The sequence below is a fragment of the Protopterus annectens genome, chromosome 3.part1 (assembly GCF_019279795.1).
Source record: "Protopterus annectens isolate FY-2018-M chromosome 3.part1, PAN1.0, whole genome shotgun sequence".
Taxonomy (NCBI): domain Eukaryota; kingdom Metazoa; phylum Chordata; order Ceratodontiformes; family Protopteridae; genus Protopterus; species Protopterus annectens.
Window position 1 is genome coordinate 1,098,420,631 of NC_056732.1, and position 20,966 is coordinate 1,098,441,596.

The window sequence follows — 20,966 nt, forward strand, 5'->3', positions numbered from 1 at the left end:
CAATTTTATGAGAAACAGACCGAAAATATGAGACAAAAGTCTGGACAGTAGAGAGGTATTACCCTATCTTTTCTCCTAACGGGTGCAAGGCAAAGAAACCATCCAGGATAGGATGTCAGCACATCACAAGACAGAGAGTCAGACAAAAAGATAAACGCACAGACATACACACTGTACACACACATGACAGTGGCAATCTATAGGATTAATATATCATGTACAGCAAATATTTGGAATATGGAAAAAAAATACTACTCACTGTTGCAGTATTCTTTACTGTTGGGATATCCTGTTGAGGATAGCCAAACATCCAGCCAGTATACCAAAGTCTTTACATCTTCTGCGCACCCTATGTCAGCTGTAAGGTACATATGTGATGTACAATTGCCTAATCCTCAGAACTGAAGTGCCCCATAAGAACCAGAGCAACTCCAGAGGACAGCAATAACATACATCCAGGAAGGAAGAAAGAAAGAAAGAAAGAAGGACCCCCTTGGCCAGAAGAAAAATGACAGAAAGTAACAAGTGGTAGGAGAGGGGACAAAATACTGCAACAGTGAGAAGTAGGAAATCTACTGTTATGGTAAGATCCTACACAACGGTACTATGGCCTTCCATATCACTGTTGTAGTATTCTTTACTCTTAGGAGACTACAAAAGTTACTGTAAGGTATGGGAGGAAGAAGCCACAGAAGAGCCCTCCAAAAACCCAGGAAGGGTGCCCCTGGCAAAGCCCACATTGGCCCTAGAAATGGCATCCAACTTGTAATGTTTGGTGAAAGTATGAACAGAAGACCAAGTAGCAGATTTTAAGATGGATCTAGTATCCAGACCCTTGAAAAAAGCATCAAAAGAGGCCACTGCTCTGGTAGAATGAGCATGAACAGAAAAGGAAAGCAACTAGCCATAAAAGAACAAAAAAATGGTCTTAGAAATCCAGGAACATATGTTCTTCTTAGATACCAGCAAACTCAGTTCCCTGGCTTAAAAAGAAACAAAAGGCTGCTCAGATTTCTGGTATGCTTTGCCTTGTCCAAGTAATATCTGAGCTGTCTGTACAAATCTAAGGTGTGAAGAACCCTCACTAGGATTCTGTGGAGAAGGGGAAAAAGGAGGAAGATGAATGGACTAATTTCAGGATGAATTATTAACCATCTTGGGCATAAAAGGACTGGTAAGAAGAGATACCCTGTCCTTGTAAAAATCAAAATGGCAGAACTGCCATAAGTGATTGAAGTTCAGAGACCCTCTTGGCAGAAGTAACAGTTGCCAACAATACAGTCTTCCAAGTACAATGCTATAGGGAAGAAGAAACTGCAGGCTCAAAAGGGGACTAGGTCAGTTTCTCAAGAACAATATTAAGGTCCCAAGAAAGAGGAACAGGCTTTCTTGGAAGCCAAATCTGAAGCCCATCTTTCAAAAAAATGTTTGACTTTAAAATTGGAAGCCAATGGTAGATTCAGAGGCAGATAAGCAGAAATGGCTGACAAATTAATTTTAACAGATGGAAATGCCTTTGGCTGACCAAGTTGGCAGATAATTGCAAATTGGGAGCTATTGTAGACTCCCCCATGACACAAACATCTTACAAGAAGGTCTAACATAGACAAATGACTGGTGCCAAAGTTATGGACTAAAACTTTATGCAAGAAATGGATTATAGTGCCTTTTGGGAAAACTGTCACCCAGGCTAATTACTCCATTAATAAAATACCCCCTAAGAGTTTTCCCAGTAATCAGGTATCTGGGAACATATGTAGACAGTAATCTGGCCTTTGACCAACATGTGGCTAAGGTAATAAGAAAATCACTGTCACCGATCTTATAAGTAAAGGCACTACATCCACGTCCAAGGAAGTCATACTGCCACTTTACTCATCCCTTATCAAACAAATCACAGAGTATAATGCCCCCTCTGGCATGTACCTGACCAAACATATGCTACAGCTAGAATGCCCACAAATGTTCTTTACTAGGAGAATCTAGGGTATAAACACATTGCCCTACATGGATTACATTAAAAATCCAATCTCTATACTGTCTCTCCTACAGGTTACTGAGAGGGAATCTATACCTAGTATACAAACATCCTGAGATCCAGCTCTGATATACCTTTTCTACATCAACAATATGAACAGCATCAGAACCATTAGATTTAAGGATTTAAATTTTGCTTGTGACATAAATAAGACATGCTGGTGAGACAGATATATGTTTCAGAGGATCCCCATACTCTGACACAGGCTCTCCATCCAGGTGTAGCACAGTTCATCCCTAATGCTATTTAAGCATAACTGTGATAAATGGATGGGAAATCAAAAATTCAGCACGGATCTGTCCCTCATGTCTCTGACAGACAGAGGCAGACAATAATGCACAAAAAAGAAGTTATGTACTTACCATAATGTTCCATCTGTGTTGTCTATTTTCATTCTTCCTCAACTGATGGATTCAGATACAATCTGTTGGATCCAACTCGGCTATTGCAAAAGCTTGTGGCAACTTAGAACTCTCAAGCATCTCCATTACCCAGAACGCACCAACCCCAATTACCTCAGATCTTGTTTGCTGGCTATAGCATAAAGAAAAAAAATCTTATACAAACAGACACAAATGTAAACACAGAAAATAGGCTAGACAAGGCCATATATGGAGCTTTATAGTGCTTAGAGTAATCAAACATTTTTCATATCCACTCACTCTTCCAGGAAAACAAAATGGATGGGGGCTGGTGGATGGGGAGTTGAGGAAGAATGAAAATGGACAATACAGATGTTATTTTATGGTAAGTGCATTATTTATTTTATTTATTTACCAGGATTGTCCATTGGGCCCGAAGTACCCGTTTTCAATGGAGTCCTGGGGAGAAAAGCTCCTGAATAAAGATACAAAACATTACAGAAGTTTACACTTTAACACATTCAGTCAAATTAATACAAATTGACAAAAACAGTGGTAAAAAACTTTAACAGTGGTTGACAAAATAGAGAAATGTGTGTTCAAGACAAAAAACAGAGGAACAGGTGATTACAAGCAAAGAATCTTTGGTTATGCTATATAAGACTAGCATTGCAATGGTGTAGAAAAATATGTAGTATTTAGAATGGAATACTAGAGTTTAAGAATTATTAGGGTGTTATTGCTTTAGCTAATTTATAGTTTCTGGTATATATGATGTGGTGCCTGTAGGAAGCAGGCTAGACTAGGAGGGATGAGAGCAGCAGCATTCCCAGGAAGATGTTAAGTGTGTGTGTAGAGATTTTTTAAAAGCTGGAAGGTTAGCAGTGGTACGGATGGACAGGGGAAGGGAGTTCCAATTGCGTGCCAGAGAAAAGGACAGCAGATTTTTCCCTGGCGAGTGAAGAGGTTTGTACAGTTCTATCAGATTTTGGTTATCAGATCTTAGGGCTCTTTGTGGCATGTGCATTTTAAAGGTGGAGCTGAGTGAGGGACAGAGGGATGGATGGATGGAATATGAGTTTGTGGGCAAAGCAGAGCTGAGTAAAGGTGAAATAGTTAGGAAGCTCAAGCCAGTTTAGTTTGTGGAGAGATGCACAGTGGTGGGTAGATGCTTTGTGGCCAGTGGCAAATTTGGCAATTTTATTATAACATGAGGACAGTTTTGTTTTAAGGGATGACTGAAGGTTTGTTAGAAGAGGAGCCCCATATAGAAGTGAAGGAATGAGGAATGTTGTAGCAAGAGTATGTTTAGTAGATGTGGAGAGGAATTTATTATGACGATAAAGCATGCCAAGTTTATAATGTTTTTTTTTTATGTTTCGTAGTAGATGGCTACTGAATTTGAGCTGGTCATCTATCAGGTCCCCTAACAGTTTGCTTTCAGATGCTAGTTCAAGACGGGTGTTGTTTTGGCTGATGATAGAGAGTAGATTTTTGTTAATGGTTGTGTTTTTAGAGGGGGTAAATACCATAAGCTTGGTTTTAGATGCATTGAGTGCTAGATGATTGTTTTTCATCCATTGTTCTGTGGTAGAGAAGGCCTCTTGGGTTAATTTTAAGAGAGTGGGAATGGATGTGGCTGTGCAGATGATTGTAGAGTCATCTGCATATTGAACAAGTTTGTCGTGGGGAATTGAGTGGGAGAAGTCATTTATGAATATATTGAAGAGGAGAGGACCCAAGATGGAACCTTGGGGGACACCAGTGGGTGTATTTAGAAAGGAGGAGATGGCTGTTTTCCAATTGACAGCTTGTGCCTATGGGAGAGATAGTTGGTGAACCAATTGATAGTGGCAGGGGATAGGTTAAGGTTAGATAGCTTAGTAAGGAGAAGGCTGTGAGATATGGTATCGAAGGCTTTAGAAAGGTCGAGAAGGAGAGTGGATACAACAGAGCCAGTGTCTCGGGCAGTATTTACTGTTTCCAGGAAGGAAAGGAGGGCAGTCATGGTGCTGTGGCTGGGTCTGAAACCATGTTGTGTGGGGGTTAGTAAGTTATTATCTAGGAGATAGGGAAGGAGTTGGAGATGGATGCATTTTTCTAAGAGTTTTGATATAGGAGAAAGGATGGCAATGGGACAGTAGTTAGTGATATCATTGTTCTTGCCTCCTTTATGTAAGGGTATGATGAAAGCTCTTTTCCAGAGTGTGGGAGTAAGACCTTCTTGGATAGAGCGGTTTATTAGGATGCTGATGGGGAAGGCAATGGCATCGGCAGTAATGTTAAGGAAGTATGAGGGTATGTTATCAGGTGCATTAGTACATGGTTTTAGCTTTTGCAGGAGCTTTTTTTATGGTAGATGTAGGGATGGGTTTTAGGGAAAAAGGTGTGAGTCGAGAGGTAGGAGATGAGGGGGGAATGTAGATGTAGAGGGTGTGGTGTTATTGGAGAAGGGTGTGGTAAGTTTAGAGATGGAGTCTAAGAAGAAAGAGTTGAATTGGGTGGCGAGATTGATATCTGGAGCACTTGGGTCTTGGCTTGGGTTTTCTGCAGTGCCAGGCTTTAGGAGTTTGTTGATATCTTTCCAGAATTTTTGAGGGTTGGTTTTATGGTTGTTCTGAAGTATGGAGTAGTAGTTTTGATGATCTATTGTGATAAGCTTTTTGACTTTGTTGCGAAGAGCTTTGAATTCATTTAGGGTAGAGGAAGTTTTGTTTATTTGGTAGTGTGCCCAGGCTTTGTCTCTCAGTCGCATGATAGTTAGTATATTTTTTGTAAGCCAGGGGGCGGTATTGTTTCAAATTCGTTTGTTTTTTATGGGGGCTAGACTATCCAGGAGTTTCAGGAAATTTGTATTGAAGTATGCAACAGCATTATCCAGGGGTAGAGTTTTTAGTGTTTTCCAATTTGTTGATTTTTAGGGAGTCTGAAAAGGTTACTGGGTCGAAGTTTTTTAGGTTTCGAGTGCTGATGTAATTATGGGTTGCTTATAGTGGACATGGAACACGTTTGGTGAATATGGGAAGATGGTCACTGAGGGAGTCAGGGAGAGTTTCACTGTCGGTGTAGTAGTGGGGGTGAGATACTAAAATCCAATCTAGGGTACTGCCAGTGGAGAAATCTTTAGAGGGTCTGGTAGTCTGGTTGATGAGCTAAGAGTATATATAGAGGTTAATGTTTATGGGGTGTGTGGGGGAATTAATGCAGGACCAATTAATGTTTGTGTCACCCATGATAATAGTTTCATTACTGATATTGATAGAAAGCCAGGATAGGATGTCTTCTAAAACAGAGACATAGTCACCAGGGGGGATGTAAAGTTAAACTATGCAGATTTGTCTGTGTTTGTTTAATTGAAATAAAGCTAATGTTAATTCTGTGTTGGAGAAATTTGGAATGGGTTTGTTATAGGGAGTAATGGATAGGGTGGAAGAATAGAGTAAAACTACCCCGCCACTTCTTTATCTGATGTTGTCAATTTTCATTCTGTCCTCAACTGATGGGACACAGTCCCCAGCTACCCAAATCCCAGGGTGGACTCAAGGAAGGATACTCCTAAGCACCACTAAGCCAAATGATGCTCTGTTTCTTGATGTTAAATACAATTTGTAATCATTTGTAAGGAGTGATAAAAGTATGGGGTAAGCCCATGTTGCTGCCTGACATATTTCATCCATGGAAGCTCTGGAATGAAAAACAAAGGAAGTTGCTAAGGACCTGGTTGGATGAGCACGTATCTGCCTTGTTAAAGGGATATCCAGTTTTTTTGTAAATAAAGATGATACAATCCAATAAATTAAGTATTCACCTTTGTTTGAATAATTTGGAAAGAAAACTGATAAACTGATGGACTGGTTAATATGAGACTCAGATAGTATTTGGGGCAAAAAAGATGCATTAGTTCATAGTGTAACCCTATCTTTATGAAAAATTAGATATGGAGGCATCACAGACCAGGCCTGAATTTCTGAAAGTCATCTGGCAGAAGTAATGGCCAGCAATAACGTTTTCCAGGAAAGAACTTTAACACTGCAGTCATGTGCTGGTTCAAGGGGTGAATGGATCAAGGGTTGCAATACCAGATTAAGATCCCATGGAGGGGTAGGATGTTTAAATGGAGGTTTTAAAAGGAGTGTGCCTCACAAAAAGGTTTTACAAAGTTTATGAGAAGCGAGTGATGAACCATCCAATCCAATATGGAAATTAGAAATTGATGCCAACTGAACTTTATCTGTTGAAACACTGGCTCCTTGACTAAAAAGTATTTTCAAGAAGTTGAGAATGCAGTGAATCAGGGTAGAAAAGGGGTCAATATGATGTTGAATAGCCCAGTGTGCGACTCTCTTCCATTTACTGGCATAAATCTTTCATGCTGATGGTTTAAAGGAAGATAACAAAATGTGGTGAAGAGGAGACAAGAGCATAGGTTGTCTGGCTATTACTGGAAATGGAAGAAACCAAGCTGTCAGCTTGAGAATGGGAGGATTCAGATGAATCAGGCCTGGCGGGTGAGACAGCAGATCTGCAGCTGGGTCCAGAATCTCAGACTGACAAATTAGATGAGGCCACAGGAAGAGAAACCAAATTTGTCAAGGTCAATTGGGTGCAATGAGGATGACCTTGCTCTTTAACCTGGCAGCTCTCTGTATGAACTTTGGAATCAAAGGAACTGGAGGATAAGCATAAAGTAGTCCAGGGGGCCAATCGTAGAGAAGAGCATCCCTCTGTGACTCCCCCTGTGGGGGGAGATTAGGGCAAAGTAACTGTTGCACTTGTTTAGGGGAGATGCACAGAGGTAGGCAGCAAGGCTGGCCCCATTGTTGGAAAATCACTTCTGCTATATCCTTGTTGAGGGACCACTAGTGAGGCAGTAGAATGTACCTGTTCGGTTTGTTTGCTAATACATGCGACTTTCCCAGAATATGTGTTGCTATAAGAAAGCAGTTGGAAGAGATCGCCCATTGCCAAATCCTGAGTGCTTCTCTACACACAGGGTAAGATCTGGTTCCCCCTTGTTTGTTGATGTACTAAACCACTGATAAGTTGTCTGAGTCGCAATTGCTCCTGAAGGGAGAGCATTCTGAAAGGTCTGCAATGCTAAAGGCACTACTTTCAGCTCTAGGACATTGATATGCAAATTGGCCTCTTCTGGGGACCAAGTGCCTTGGACTGTCTTTCCCAGGTAATGCCCCCCCACACCAGCTGGGAAGCATCCATAGTCACAACGGTCTTGGGCTGATACGGAATGAATAAATGTCCTTGTAGAACTTCTTCTGCGTGAATCCACCACAGTAGATCCCTTTTGCATATATTTGTGATTTGGATCGAAGCAGATTAAGGAAGATGAAGTACTGACCATTGCAAGGCCAGTGTCCATTAAAGAATTCTCATGTGATATCTGGCTAAGGGTAGTAATGTTACTGCTGCCACCATTGATCCCAAAGTCTGAAGGACCAAGAGAGCTATGATTCTGGTACTGTAAACTATCTTTCTCACTTGCAATCTTATTGTTTGATCTCTAGAGAGGGGAAGTGATGCTACAGTTGATTTTGTATCAAGGAGTACTCCTATGAACTCTAGACTTTGACTTGGTTCTAGATGACATTTTTATTAGTTTATGATAATTTCTAGCAGAGAACATATCTGGATCAATTTTTGTCTTACCATGATAAGCTGATGCCTGGTTGGGGCGGAAATTAACCAGTCATCTAAGTATGGAAAGGCTCCATCTTTGCATTCTCAAGTGAGCTGCTACTCCTGCCATGCATTTTGTGAACACCGTGGGGACTGTGGTGAGACCAAAGGGCAGAACATTGAACTGACAGTGACTGGCTCCCAGCAGGAAGTGTAAAAGTCTTCTGGATCACCTGTTCATCTTTATATGATAGTATGCACCCAGAAGAACTACTGAGCACATTCAACTGTCCTTTTCCAAATAAGGAAAAATGGACTGAACTGTGACCATCTGGAACTTGGTCTTTTGAACGGATTTGTTTAAGATGCTGAGATCCAGAAATGGTTTCCAGTCCCCTGTTTTCTTTGACACTAAAAAGGATCTTGAGTAAGTTCCGGATTCTATCTGGTGTGGGGGGACCTTTTGGATGACTCTCTTTTTCTAGCAGCTTTTGAATCTGAATTGCTGCTTGTTGCCTCTTACTGGGCAAAACATCAGGGAATTTTCTTGAATTGGGAGGATAAAGGGAAAATGGTATTATATAACCTCTGGAAATGATTTTATGCACCCAAGTATCTGTTGTTAGTTCTAGACAGGCTCTCTGGTGCAGGGACAAACAACCTTTGATTGCCTCCAGAGGGAGACAACCTGACTTCCTTTCAGGAGTGCTGAAAGGGTTTTTACCAGAGAACAAATCTCTGGACCCACGAGGGCGGCATCTAGTATTTGAGTACTCCCTCTGCCCCTGAGGGAAACTTCCTCCATGTGTGTCCTGGAAAGATCCCTGGGATATTCTGAACCACATTTCCCACACCATCAAGTTAAATGAAGCACGTCGGCCCTACCAGGCAGAATAAGCTCTGAGACCTCTCCTGATCCAAATGAACAGAAGAGCTCACAGCAAGCCTCAGATCAGAGGATAAAGGTATCTTAAGATCCAAGGCTGATGAACCCAGGCGACTCGGATCCAAGGGCTCGGAGATCTTGAAGGGAGTCAGAGGAGGAACTGGTAAAGGTAGAGTAGTTGATGCATGTATCTCCTGACCTACTATGGTAGGAGCTGAAAGGATAATTGGCTGGCACTGCGTAGAGAGAATCCTTCTCACTAACCTCTCCACATCCTCTTCCATAAGGCTTCTGGAAGAGCGAGTGGATATCCCTGAAGTAGATTTAGGTCTCTCCAAAAAAGGGAATGGGACCTAGGATGGAACTGGGTCCACTGAGGATGAGTATCTGGTCTGGAGTAAAATTTCCACATCCATAATTCTTTTTGTCAGATACAAGGAGGTTTGATCAGATGTATCTTTAAATTTCACAATTTTCGGATCCAAAGATGCAGATTCAGAGGCTGTTTCTTAATATGCTTTGGATCTGAAAAGGTCGACAGATCTGAGGTTCTTGGTCCTTTCTTTTTTGGATCTGAGGTATCCAAGGGATGCAGAAAAGATCTTTTAAGCGACTTCTCCGAAGCCTTAGAAGATGCTGTTGAAGTGCTCGGAGATGTTTAAGACATTTTTTATTGACTTTTGAGTAGCTCCAGATAGTGCCTCAATGAAGGAGGATGGAAGTACTCATTTTAAAATAAGCTTGTTCTTGCATTCAGCCAGGGCCCTTGGGCTGAATGCATGACAAATAGAACAGCTTTTTTGAAGGTGAAGAGGCCGAAAACAATGCACACAAAGTGTATGCAAGTCACAAAGAGGGATATTCTGACTACATTTACTACATTTTTTAAAGTCCACCAGGCTTTTCTCCTTTTCCGACATCCTGAAAACAAAATGGGTGTTAGAAAAAAACACCAAGATCAAGCATAAGAACAACAACAAAGATAAAGACTAATTAATAGTAAGTATCTAAGAAAATATACACATTTTTGAAACAAAAATCTGGGGGGGAGGGGGAGTATACCTACAAAGGTAGTTAAGAGTTACGTCAAGTTGTAGAAGACAGAAAGAGGGTAAAACAGAGAGAGAAATTTACCAGCGATAGTAATTTATAAAGTACACTAGTACATGAGAGAAAAACAACTAGAAAAAAAATCAAAAGTAAAGGATTATTAAATAGAAAAAAACACTTATCTAAATCTTAAAGCTTGAGAGTCTATAACCATGTCTTTCACTGTGAGGTGGCAAAAGAGATCTGAGGTAACTGGTATTGGTGCATTCTGGGTAAGGGAGAAGCTTGAGAGTTCTAAGTTGCCACGAGCTTTTGCAATAGCTGAGTCGGATCCAACAGATTGGATCTGAACTCATCAGTTGAGGACAGAGTGAAAATTGCCAACATCAGAGCTAACATTACCCCCCCCCCCAACCTCTAGAAACTTCCTAACATACTCCTGGCTAATAAATGGCCATGATGCATAGAGTAGGGATACAACTGGGTTGGAATGCACAACTAGGCTTATAAAAGCCCCGGTGGTTGCTAGCCTACTTCATAACTATGAACCTATGTGCAGCCCGAATTGAGCAACTCACATAAATAAGAAAGGACTACAGGAATTCCAACAGGTCATGCCTGAGACACCAAACAGAAAATCTCTTCCATTTAAACACACATGATTTTCTAGTAGTGTGTTTTCTGGTCTCTGGTAAAACCCAAGGCACTTCCTCAGAAAATCAGCACCTAAAAATAATCAAAAGCCTATAATCCAAAGTGTCAATTGAAGGGTGGGCAAATAAGGGTGCATGAGAGATCCCTTGTCTTGTATGAGAAGATTTATTATTTATTTATTCGTTCATTCATTCATTCGTTCTTTCTTTCTTTCAAGATCCATCCTGTGAGGTAACTTGTGATGATTGCCCCTGGCCAGATGAAACAGAAGGGGTAACCAGTGCTGTCTGAGCCAAAAGGAAGTTGCCAGCAAGATTTTGGGTCTGTTCCACATGATCTTATGCAGGCCCTTTGGTAGTAGAGAAAGAGGGGGCTAGGAATACAGAAATATCTTCCTACAAGAAAAAGACACAATGTCCACTTTCCAAGTCAAAGGATGTGGTACTCGAACAGTACCGGGGAAAATGTCTTTTCAGAGGAAAGGCAAAAAGATCTACTTGAGAAGTACTCCATCAATATACAATGTCCAGAAACACCTCCTTGTGAAGCATCTATTGGTGAGGATTTGTCCTGGACTGATCTGCCACCAGACTGTACTCTGAAGGGATGTAGACTATCTGAAGAACCAAGTGATGGTGGATTGCAAAATCCCATGCCTGAAGAGCCAGCCTGTAAAAAAAGATAAAATGTTGTGTTCCCTTGCTTGTTGATGTACCATGTGACTATGATATAGTCTTTACAAACCTTTGGAAAACCTGAAACCTAAAGGGAGTGAAAAGCCTGGACAGCTAGAATTAGAGGCCACATCTCTTTAATGTTGATATGGTCCTGCCAGGTGTAGATATGACCAAAGAACCTGAACTTGGTTGCTGGAAGAGGCTCCCCAACCATGATTGGAAACATCCATGTACAGCTCTCCTGAGAAGGGAAAAGAACTAAAAAAGCCCAGGATTCAGGGAAATCTGGTGAATCCACTTGAGTTTGAGACCATGCAAAATCTGAACCACATATTCCAGGGTGTGGCATTGCTGGATACCACTGAAATTTCCTCATGTGGAGTTTGACAAAGGGAACCATGGAAATGGTAGATGACATATTCCCCAGAGCTCGGAGAAATTCCATTGCAGGAAGGACTGGAAGAGGAAGAAGAGAATGGAAATACGTATTCAAAGACAGGACCCTGAGAGGCAGCAGACATGCTAACATTGGAATGGTCTGAATACTGCAACCCAGAAACACTTGGTCCTCAGAGGGAGTCAACACAGACTTTTTGAAGAATGAGTGTAAACCCCACACTGGGAAGAAGCAGCACAGTGAAGTGTAGATCCTGAAGCAGGGGGTGATGAGAAGGGGCTTAAATCAAAAGGTTATCCAAATAAGATACCTGAATTGCCTGAAGTCTGCAGAAGGCTACCACAGTGGCTAGGCATTTAGTAAAACCCTCAGAGCTGTACAAAGAAAAGTAAAGCACAGAATTGATAATGAGAGGAAGAATCAGAGAAAAGTAAACATTTTCTGAAGAGAGGGTGAGCAGGAATGTGGAGGTAAGTGTTCTTCAAATCCAGGGATACCAGAAAGGCTTGAGGAAGCAACAGAGGGAAAAGCGTCTGAAGTGACAACATCCTTTAAGAAAGAACCTTGACAGAAAAGGTGTTGAGTTATAGGTCTAGAATGGGCCTCCAACATCACCGCCTTCCTGAGAACCAGAAACATCCTGGAATAAAAACCTGTTCCATGTTGAGACAAGGGAACAGGTTGGATGGTTCTCTGAACCACCAGATCTTGCAGAACCCAAGAAATGTGGAAGCTGACAGGAAAGAGGATGAGGAAGGCCTAAGAATGACAAATAATCATTCTGGATGATGGACAGAACTCATGTGCCTGTGGTTATATCTGCTGCCAAAGAGTAAAGAAAAGTCAACTTGATCAACAGAGGGGTAGGAGTGGTTTAATGTTAAATAGAAGCAGATTTGTTGGGAAATAGTGTCTTTTGACTCTTAGCACCCTGAGAAGGCTTGTCTGGGAAAAACTGTCTTATATGTCCTCTTGCCCTAGAAGGCTGTTTAGGTTACCTATGAACAAAAGAAGGTTTGGAAGGATAATTTCTCTGAAACTTAGGAACAGGTGAGACAAATATTTGTTTCAAATCCAGAAAAACTTTATCCTTAAGGGTCTTAAATAATTTATCTGCAGCAGTAACAGATTCTGGTTGTCTAAGGGAAAATCCAATTATTTGGCCTTTACGTCTTCAGGCAGAGCCTGGAGACGTAACCAAGAATACCCGCTCAAACCAGATTCAAATACAGCTGCCCTACATGAGGCATCAGCAGCATCAAAGCTACATTTAGATGAACAATGAGCCACCTGAGAAGCAGAGCTCAAAAGAGAGATGACCGAACTCTTACCCTCTGAGTCAGGCAAATCAGCCAGAATGCCCAACAAGTTGGGAGACAAGAGCCAAGACATACCTAGTTATATGGTGTGGTGATTAATAGTCCTGAAGGCTACATAAGTAGAAGTATATACTTTTTTCCCATACCTGTCCATGGTGTGGCTGTTCTTATCATAATGTAAAAATTTAGAAGCCAGCAACTTGGATGGTTTATCAGTGGCTGCAGAAATAACAGGCAGATCAGAGAAAGGGCTTTTATATACAACTGTTCAGTCCCTGATATTTTAAAGAACCTGTCCAGTTGCTTAGGTTCATGGGCCAGAAAAGCTGCAGTGAAAGTATCCATGAGTGCTGCCAGCACCGGATTGACTGAAAAAGGCCAAGGAGATTCTATTTTCAAGACTTCATAGTATTAGTGTCTCACTTAAAGTGTTCCATCATACGAACCGCTGTATCCTAAAAGACAACACCATTCATAAGAGAGAGTCAGGAGAAAGGGAATATTCTTCCTTAAATCCCAAGGCAAAAGTAGAGTGGATCTGAGAGGAGTAAGCCAATGATTCCTCACCAGATTCCCTAGGGTGTTTAAAAAGACTGGAAGGCCAGAGAACAGAAGCAGGAACAGATAAACCTTGGGGGGGAGAGCCATAACAGCACTGAAAAGCCCCTGAGTAAAATAATTTCATTTTCTGTATGGATCCTTAGCCAGAGGGACCAGATCCTTAGCTTCCTGCTTCTTTTTTAAAGGAACATCAGCTTTCACAACTAGGGTTCAGAACCCTGCCTTGATTCAATAAGGGTACATAGCGCCTCTTCCCTAAAAAGTATTTGAGGAATTCCCCTAGGTCTTTCCGAAATAATCAGCTGTGGATTTCCCTCCACATCTGCACCTGACATAGGCACAGCGTCAGTGGACATGCAGATAAGCAGCTCCATGTCAGCCTCCAACTGGGTTACAGCAGAGAAAACTGACAGCAACTCTGGACAGTCCTCAAGCTCTTCGTTCAACTTGATGGAGACATCTGGTGGGTGCTGGACAGCAGCATAATCCATTCATTCCTTTTTGGCGGATAAATATCAGGGCAAGCAGAGTCAGCCTTGGTACCCTGAGCCAAAAGCTTCAATCACTGGTTCTCTAAATAAATGGAAAGAAAAGACAGATGACTGCAGAGTGTCATAAGGACAAATGCTTGACAAATCTCACACTGCATATGGTCATGGGTAGCAACCAAACAAAAAGGAACTGTTTGTGTCTATCTTTATGGGAAATTTGCCTCCACTGTCATGTTTTCCCTTTCTAGATGACATGCAAGCTTAGGTAACAGTGAGAAATATGAAAGGAAGAGATTCCAGTGGGGCATTTATCTGTAGAAGGCTTGGTAATGGAAACAACTCAGTGAATGGCATGCAGACCAAATTCAAACATAGTGTTCAGATGGGCAGAAAAGAAGTCCTGAGGATTAGGTGCTCAGACATTATATATACCTTAAGCCTTACACATAGAACATAGGTCCGATGTACAGCTGAGTCCCATTCCCAAACATAACTAGCAGACACAGCAATTATCACTTCTCCTTACACTTTATTTTACTTTATATATTTGTTAACTGGGTAAACTGGACACAAATATCCCTTTTTCTGCGCAGTTCAAGAGCAGAGTCTGGTCAACTGCCTTACTCAGTCACACTAAATAAAGACGTGAAAAATCAAACCCTATACCTTTAACTAGAGGAATTAGCTCATTAACAGCTCCGTGCTTGAATCCCTTGCATTGCCATACTACTTTCGCTAAATGCATACACAAACATTTCTTGCCTGCCTTCAAATCAGACACGCAACCCCCCCCCCCCCCTTTTTAGAGGCCATTCTTCCATTCCTGGTATCCAACATGCTACATGCATCTTGTCTTATAACATTTTTATTATCACACATTTCATCTAACAATGATTATCTTTCCCTGGAGACTCTCTACCATACAAGTGCCTGCACCAATAAAACCAGTTCAGCAAAAAATATTAAACAGGATACTTATTTTCCTTGATACACTCAGGTATTGGTATGTTAAATAAAACCATAGATTTAGAAAGTGTAAAGTTATCTGAGAACAAGGCTTGTAGAAAGTTATTACTGTCTTCCCAGTACTTTTTTAAGGCTACACAATCAAAAAACGTGAGACTAGTCAGCTTTACATCTCTAGCATGCATGATTTGCTAAATTTACTTATAGTGTAAGGAATAAAGAAGGATCTATACATACATTTCCATGTAAATTATCCCCATTTAATTGATGAAATGGTCATATTAGCTGATTCTTATATAATTTTTTATCTTGATCATTAGGTAGATAATTATTAATCATGAAAAAGTATTTCCAGTAACTCTCTGGGTAACTGTTTCATTTCTAATTACCTTATATATGTATGATAATTTACCTTTGATAGGAAATTTATGTTGTATGAATAGAATCATACAGTGTAAAAATTTAGGAATTGAGTTTATCATTGGAGACATTAAATCAAATTTGTTTAAATGAAATTGTCTACACACTTGTATGTTGAACCATAAATGTTTATCTGTTTCAAATTCAGCTGTCAGATATGCAATTGATTTCAGTTCATCTTTTACCATCAGTTGAGACCAGTATATTAAATTCTTATCTTTTAATAGTGACATTTTTGGGTAATCAGAAGAAAAAAGAACTCTGAGTAAAGGCTATGGGAAAAAGGATAAAAAAACAAGCTTTATACATAGGAAATTTATAGATACTGTTTTTTCAATTTATTTAAAAGTAGCATGTAGTTAGATTTATGTACGAGGTAAGTATATATATATATATATATATATATATATATATATATATATATATATATATATATATATATATAAAATAATATTTTAATAACCAAATGAATGAGTTATTCACTATTAACATTTTTGGGGGATTGGAGATATTATATGGATCACAATATAGTACCTCAAGATTTTTTTTCCCATTTTGCAGTATAGTCTGCATCAATAAGAAGATATATAAATTTAATCACAGATGAAATGGAATATAATTCCAAATTAGATAAACCTATACCTCCATTATCCAAGTCTCTCATGTGATATGTTAATGCTATTCCAGGTTTCTAAAGAAACCATAAACATTTTTGAATCAAGTTGAAAATTTTGATTATTGTTTTAGGAGGAGGTAAAGATAATGATTGTATAATATAAAGTACTTTGGGAAGCAAAATATTTTTGTAATTGAGAGTTTTTCTTCCATAGTAAAAGGAAGCTTCTTCCATTTACTTATAAGGTTTTCTATTATAGATAGACTCTGATTATAATTTAATTGAATGGTATTGTTGATGTTATTAGTAATTAATTAATTACTATTCCCAAATATAGTATTTGGTCTGCCTGTGCTAAATATTTTCTATATTTCTTATCTAATATATAATTATGTGGATAAATAGGAAGTATTTTTGTTTTACTATTGTTGAAGATTAATCCAGATTTTTTTTTTTGAAAATTTTCTATAGTTCTAAAAACAGCCAGAATAGATGAATTATTGCCCCCAAAGTGATAAGTATATCATCCACAAATAGTTTGATTTTGGAAGTTTCATTAAGATTAAAACCTTCAATTTCTTTATCCATCCTAATTAAGACAGCCCAGGGTTCCATTATTAATGTGAAGAGTAATGGAGATAAGGGACAGCCTTGTTTAGTCCCTTTAGTTATTGGTATGTTTTGGGAAATACTGGTACCAATTTTAATATAAGCTCGACTTCCTTTATATAAATGTGTAATATGATTTATAAAGTTATTCAAGAATTTTAACTCTTCCACTAATAATAAATAGTCCCAATTAACTGAATCAAAGGCACAGTGTACATCAAGACTTATTAAAGTTAAACTTTTGTTTAAGTTCTTTGTAGATTCAATGTAATAGTTCTTTTTATATTATGATATGCATTTCTATTAACAATAAAACCTGTCTGATCTTCATTTACCAGGGTTGAAAGACATGTCTTTAACCTGTCTGCATACAAGGACATAAACATTTTATAATCAATATTCAATAGAGAAATTGGTTTGTACAAACAACATTTTGTGGGGTCTTTATTCGATTTCACTATTGGGGATATAAAGGTATATTTCTAAGAAGGTGGTGTAGTGGTATTATTTTGAGAAATAGTAAAATGTTTATGAAATAAATTTAATGCTGATTTGGGCAAGATCTTATAAATTTATGGAATAATGCCATAATTACCAGGTGCTTTATTTTGTTTTAGTTTACTAATTTGATTTTGAAGATCAATGAAAGTGATAGGTTTATCTATAAAAACAGTTTGTTCTTCTGATAGTGTATTTTTGGTGTATTTTGTGATGAAGACTTTGATCTGCGCTTTTGAGTCTACCATCCGAAATTTCTGGTTAATATTATTTAAAAATTTCCTAAATTCTATTAGTATATTCTGTAGATCAGAGAAAGTACAGTTGTATACACCTACCATAAATGTAGATGTTCAAGTGTCTTCACTGTTGCAGTCATGACTGTAGGGTTCTCCCCCACCGGCAGGCAGTCCTCGGTCGGCCAGAATCCCAAAGTCTGGGTCCGGCGTCAGCTGTTCAACCATGCTCCCTGACGTCAGAGCGCCAGGAGTACAAAGCTGACAGCCGACGCCATCTTCTCCAGTTTTTCTTGCCCCAGATGTCAGGAGTCCCAAAATAAGAAAGGTCCCATATCCTTTGCAAACACACCTCAGAAGAATGGTGAAAAAAGGAACCACACAAAAGTAAAAATAAGAGGGGACAGGAGGGAGGGAAACCCAGACTGCAACAGTGAAGACACTCGAACATCTACATTTATGGTAGGTGTACACAAAGTACAGTTTTGTACCTACCATAAATGCAGATGTCCGATAGGCATGCATCTGCAGTCCTTACAAATGGGTTGTCCTGTCGTCAGGCAGCCCTTCGGTCGGCCGGATTCCAAAGTCTGGGTCTGGCCTCGGCTGGTGTCGCACTTCACCCGATGTCATAGCTGCAGTTCTTCGGGTATAAAGGCATCAGCCGACGCCATTTTCCTCAGTGTTTCTTGCCCCAGATGCCAGGTGCCCTCTAGGAAGGCTAAATTTGGATAAATGCAAATGGTTCCAAATAGTAGAGAGCAAACAAAAAATAAGCATGTATGCACATATATACAAACAAATACACCATAATAGATTCCCCCAGCTAGCTACAAGATGGGCAAATACCCTAGGAGTACCACAGAGGGGAAGGAGGGTGGGTAATCCTGACTGCAGATGCATGCCTATTGGACATCTACATTTATGGTAGGTACAAAACTGTACTATGTCCTTCAAGGATGCATCTGCAGTCCTTACAAATGGGTAGAATACCATAGCCAAACTGGGGGAGGAGGAGAGAAATAAGATTATGGTGTAGTTAAGATCCCTTGCAAAACAGCCATGGCAAAACCTGCTCGGGATCTGGAGTATAAAGGTAAATTATAATGCTTGGCAAATGTATGCACGGAGCTCCAAGTAGCAGCCTCTAAAATGTCTTTGGTAGCCACTCCTCGTAAAAAAGCTGTGGTAGTGGCTGTAGCCCTTGTAGAGTGAGGCCTGATGTTTTCTGGAGTTTTCTTCCCATGGTAGGAGTAACAAAATCTAATGCAATTTCCTATCCACTTAGAGACTGTCTGTTTTGAAATTGCTTTTCCTTCCATTCCTGTTGCATATGCTACCAGTAGCTGGTCAGTTTTTCTGTTGCTCTTGGTCCTGTCCAGGTAGTAACGTAATTGTCTATGTACATCCAAGGTATGCAACAGTCTTTCTCCCCTGTTCTGTGGGTTGGGGAAGAATGTAGGTAGGTGGATAGCTTGATTTAAAGATACCCTGGAGACCACCTTTGGCATAAAAGTAGGATTAGTTCTCATGGACACTCTATCTTGATGGAAGATCAGGAAGGGCTGTACTGCCATTAATGCCTGTAGCTCAGATACCCTTCTTGCTGAAGTGATTGCAAGCAGGAAAGCAGTTTTCCATGATAAGTATTGTAATTCTGCTGTTGCTGTGGTTCGAAAGGAGGTAGTGTCAATTTTTCTAGCACAAATTTCAAGTCCCATGCTGGCAATGGTGGCTTTCTAGGTGGTTTTACATTTGTAATTCCTCTCAGAAACTGCCTGAGCAGAGGATGTGAGAAGACTGGAGGATCCAAGTTGTATTCTGCTGAAATGGCTGATGCATGAATCTTAATGGAAGAATAGGACAGGCCGTTGTGGAAGAGCTCTGCCAAGTATTCCAGGATGTTAGCTATGTTTACCAGTGACACATTCTCTCCTTTTGCTGTACTCCAAATGAGATATCTTTTCCATTTTGCGAATAATTTTTTCTTGTTGAGGGTCTGCGAGCCTCCAAGATAATGTCTTTAACCCTTTGAGATAAATCTGGGTTATTTGGTCTTATGCAATGTTCCAGGCAGCCAGCTGCAGTGTTTTCAGGTTTGGATGCAGGGTTTTGAAGTTGTTCTGTGTTAACAGCAAGGGAACTAGGGGCAGAGGCCATATTTGTTCCCGAGACATACTCCTCAGTAATGGGTACCAATGTTGCCTTGGCCAGTCTGGAGCTATCAGGATGATCCTTGGATGGTCTTCTTTGATCTTCAATAGCACCTTGTGCATCAAAGGAAGAGGTGGGAATGCATATGCTGTCAGGTTTTCCAACTGAAAGATAGGAGTCCACTTTCCAAGCAAGTGGGTGGTACGTCCTTGTGCAGAATTTTTTCAGTTGGTGATTGTGTGGGGATGCAAATAAGTCTATTTCTGGTAGTCCCCATTTCCTTGTAATGGTTTTGAAGATGTCCGGATGCAGCATCCATTCGTGGGCATCCGTGGCAGTTCTGCTTAGGATGTCTGCTAGTATATTTTCTTTTCCTGGCACAAAAATTGCTTGTAACTGAATGTTGAAGCTCAGTGCCACATTCCAGAGGTCCATTGCCATCCGGCATAGAAGGTATGAATGTGTGCCTCCCTGTTTGTTGATGTACCACATAACTGTGGTGTTGTCCGTCCTTATCAGCAGTCGACCCTGTCGAAGAAATGGTCTGAATGCCTGAATTGCCAGTTTTACTGCCAGCATTTCATTTTGATTTATGTGTAGGTGCGCAGCTGGTCTTGAATCCATAAGCCTTGTATGCACTTGTCCAGCATGTGTGCCCCCCAACCGAGGTCTGAAGCGTCTGCTGTGATGGTCTGGCTTGGTTGAGTGCTGTGGAAGGGCAGTCCCTTGTTTGTTTGACAGGCCTGAGCCCACCATTGGAATTCTTGCTTCAGGCATGGAATTATTGGAATTTGGGTTTCTAGGCTGTGCTTGTGCTGAGACCATAAATTCCTTAGGTACCACTGTAACTTTCTCATATGTAGTCTGGCATGTGGAATCAATATTATGCAGGATGCCATGTAACCGAGAGCTTGCAGGACTTTTCTTGCTGTTAGCTGGTTCTGCTTTGTTAATGCCATGAAGTAGAAAGGAGTTGCTCCTGTTTTTCTACTGTCAGGAATGCCATTTGTTTTGATGTGTCCAGATCTGCACCCAAGAAGGTTATCCTTTGGGATGGTATCAGCCTTGACTTTTTATATTGACTGTGTATCCCAGGGCTTGTAGTAGATGAATGACCCTTTGCAAATCTTTTGTTAATTTGTTTTGTTGTCCGCTTGTAACAGGCAGTCATCCAGGTAAGGGTAAATTTGAATTCCTGAAGCCTGCAATGAGCAATTACTGATGCCAGGCATTTCGTGAATACTCTGGGCGCAGTAGATAAGCCAAAGGGCAATGCTGAGAATTGATAATGCTCTGATCCTGCAAGAAATCTGAGGTATCTTCTGCAATTTGGTCGTATGGGGACGTGCAGGTATGCCTCCTTGAGATCTAGAGTTACCAGCCAAGACTCCTTGCCCA

General features: G+C 40.3%; 1 protein-coding gene across 1 annotated transcript in view; it reads right to left on the reverse strand.

The window, feature by feature from the left end:
• LOC122797753 (trafficking protein particle complex subunit 9-like) overlaps window positions 1-20,966 on the reverse strand; it is a 3,992,710-nt gene that overhangs the window by 645,867 nt on the left and 3,325,877 nt on the right. The gene's annotated exons all lie outside the window — the stretch shown is intronic.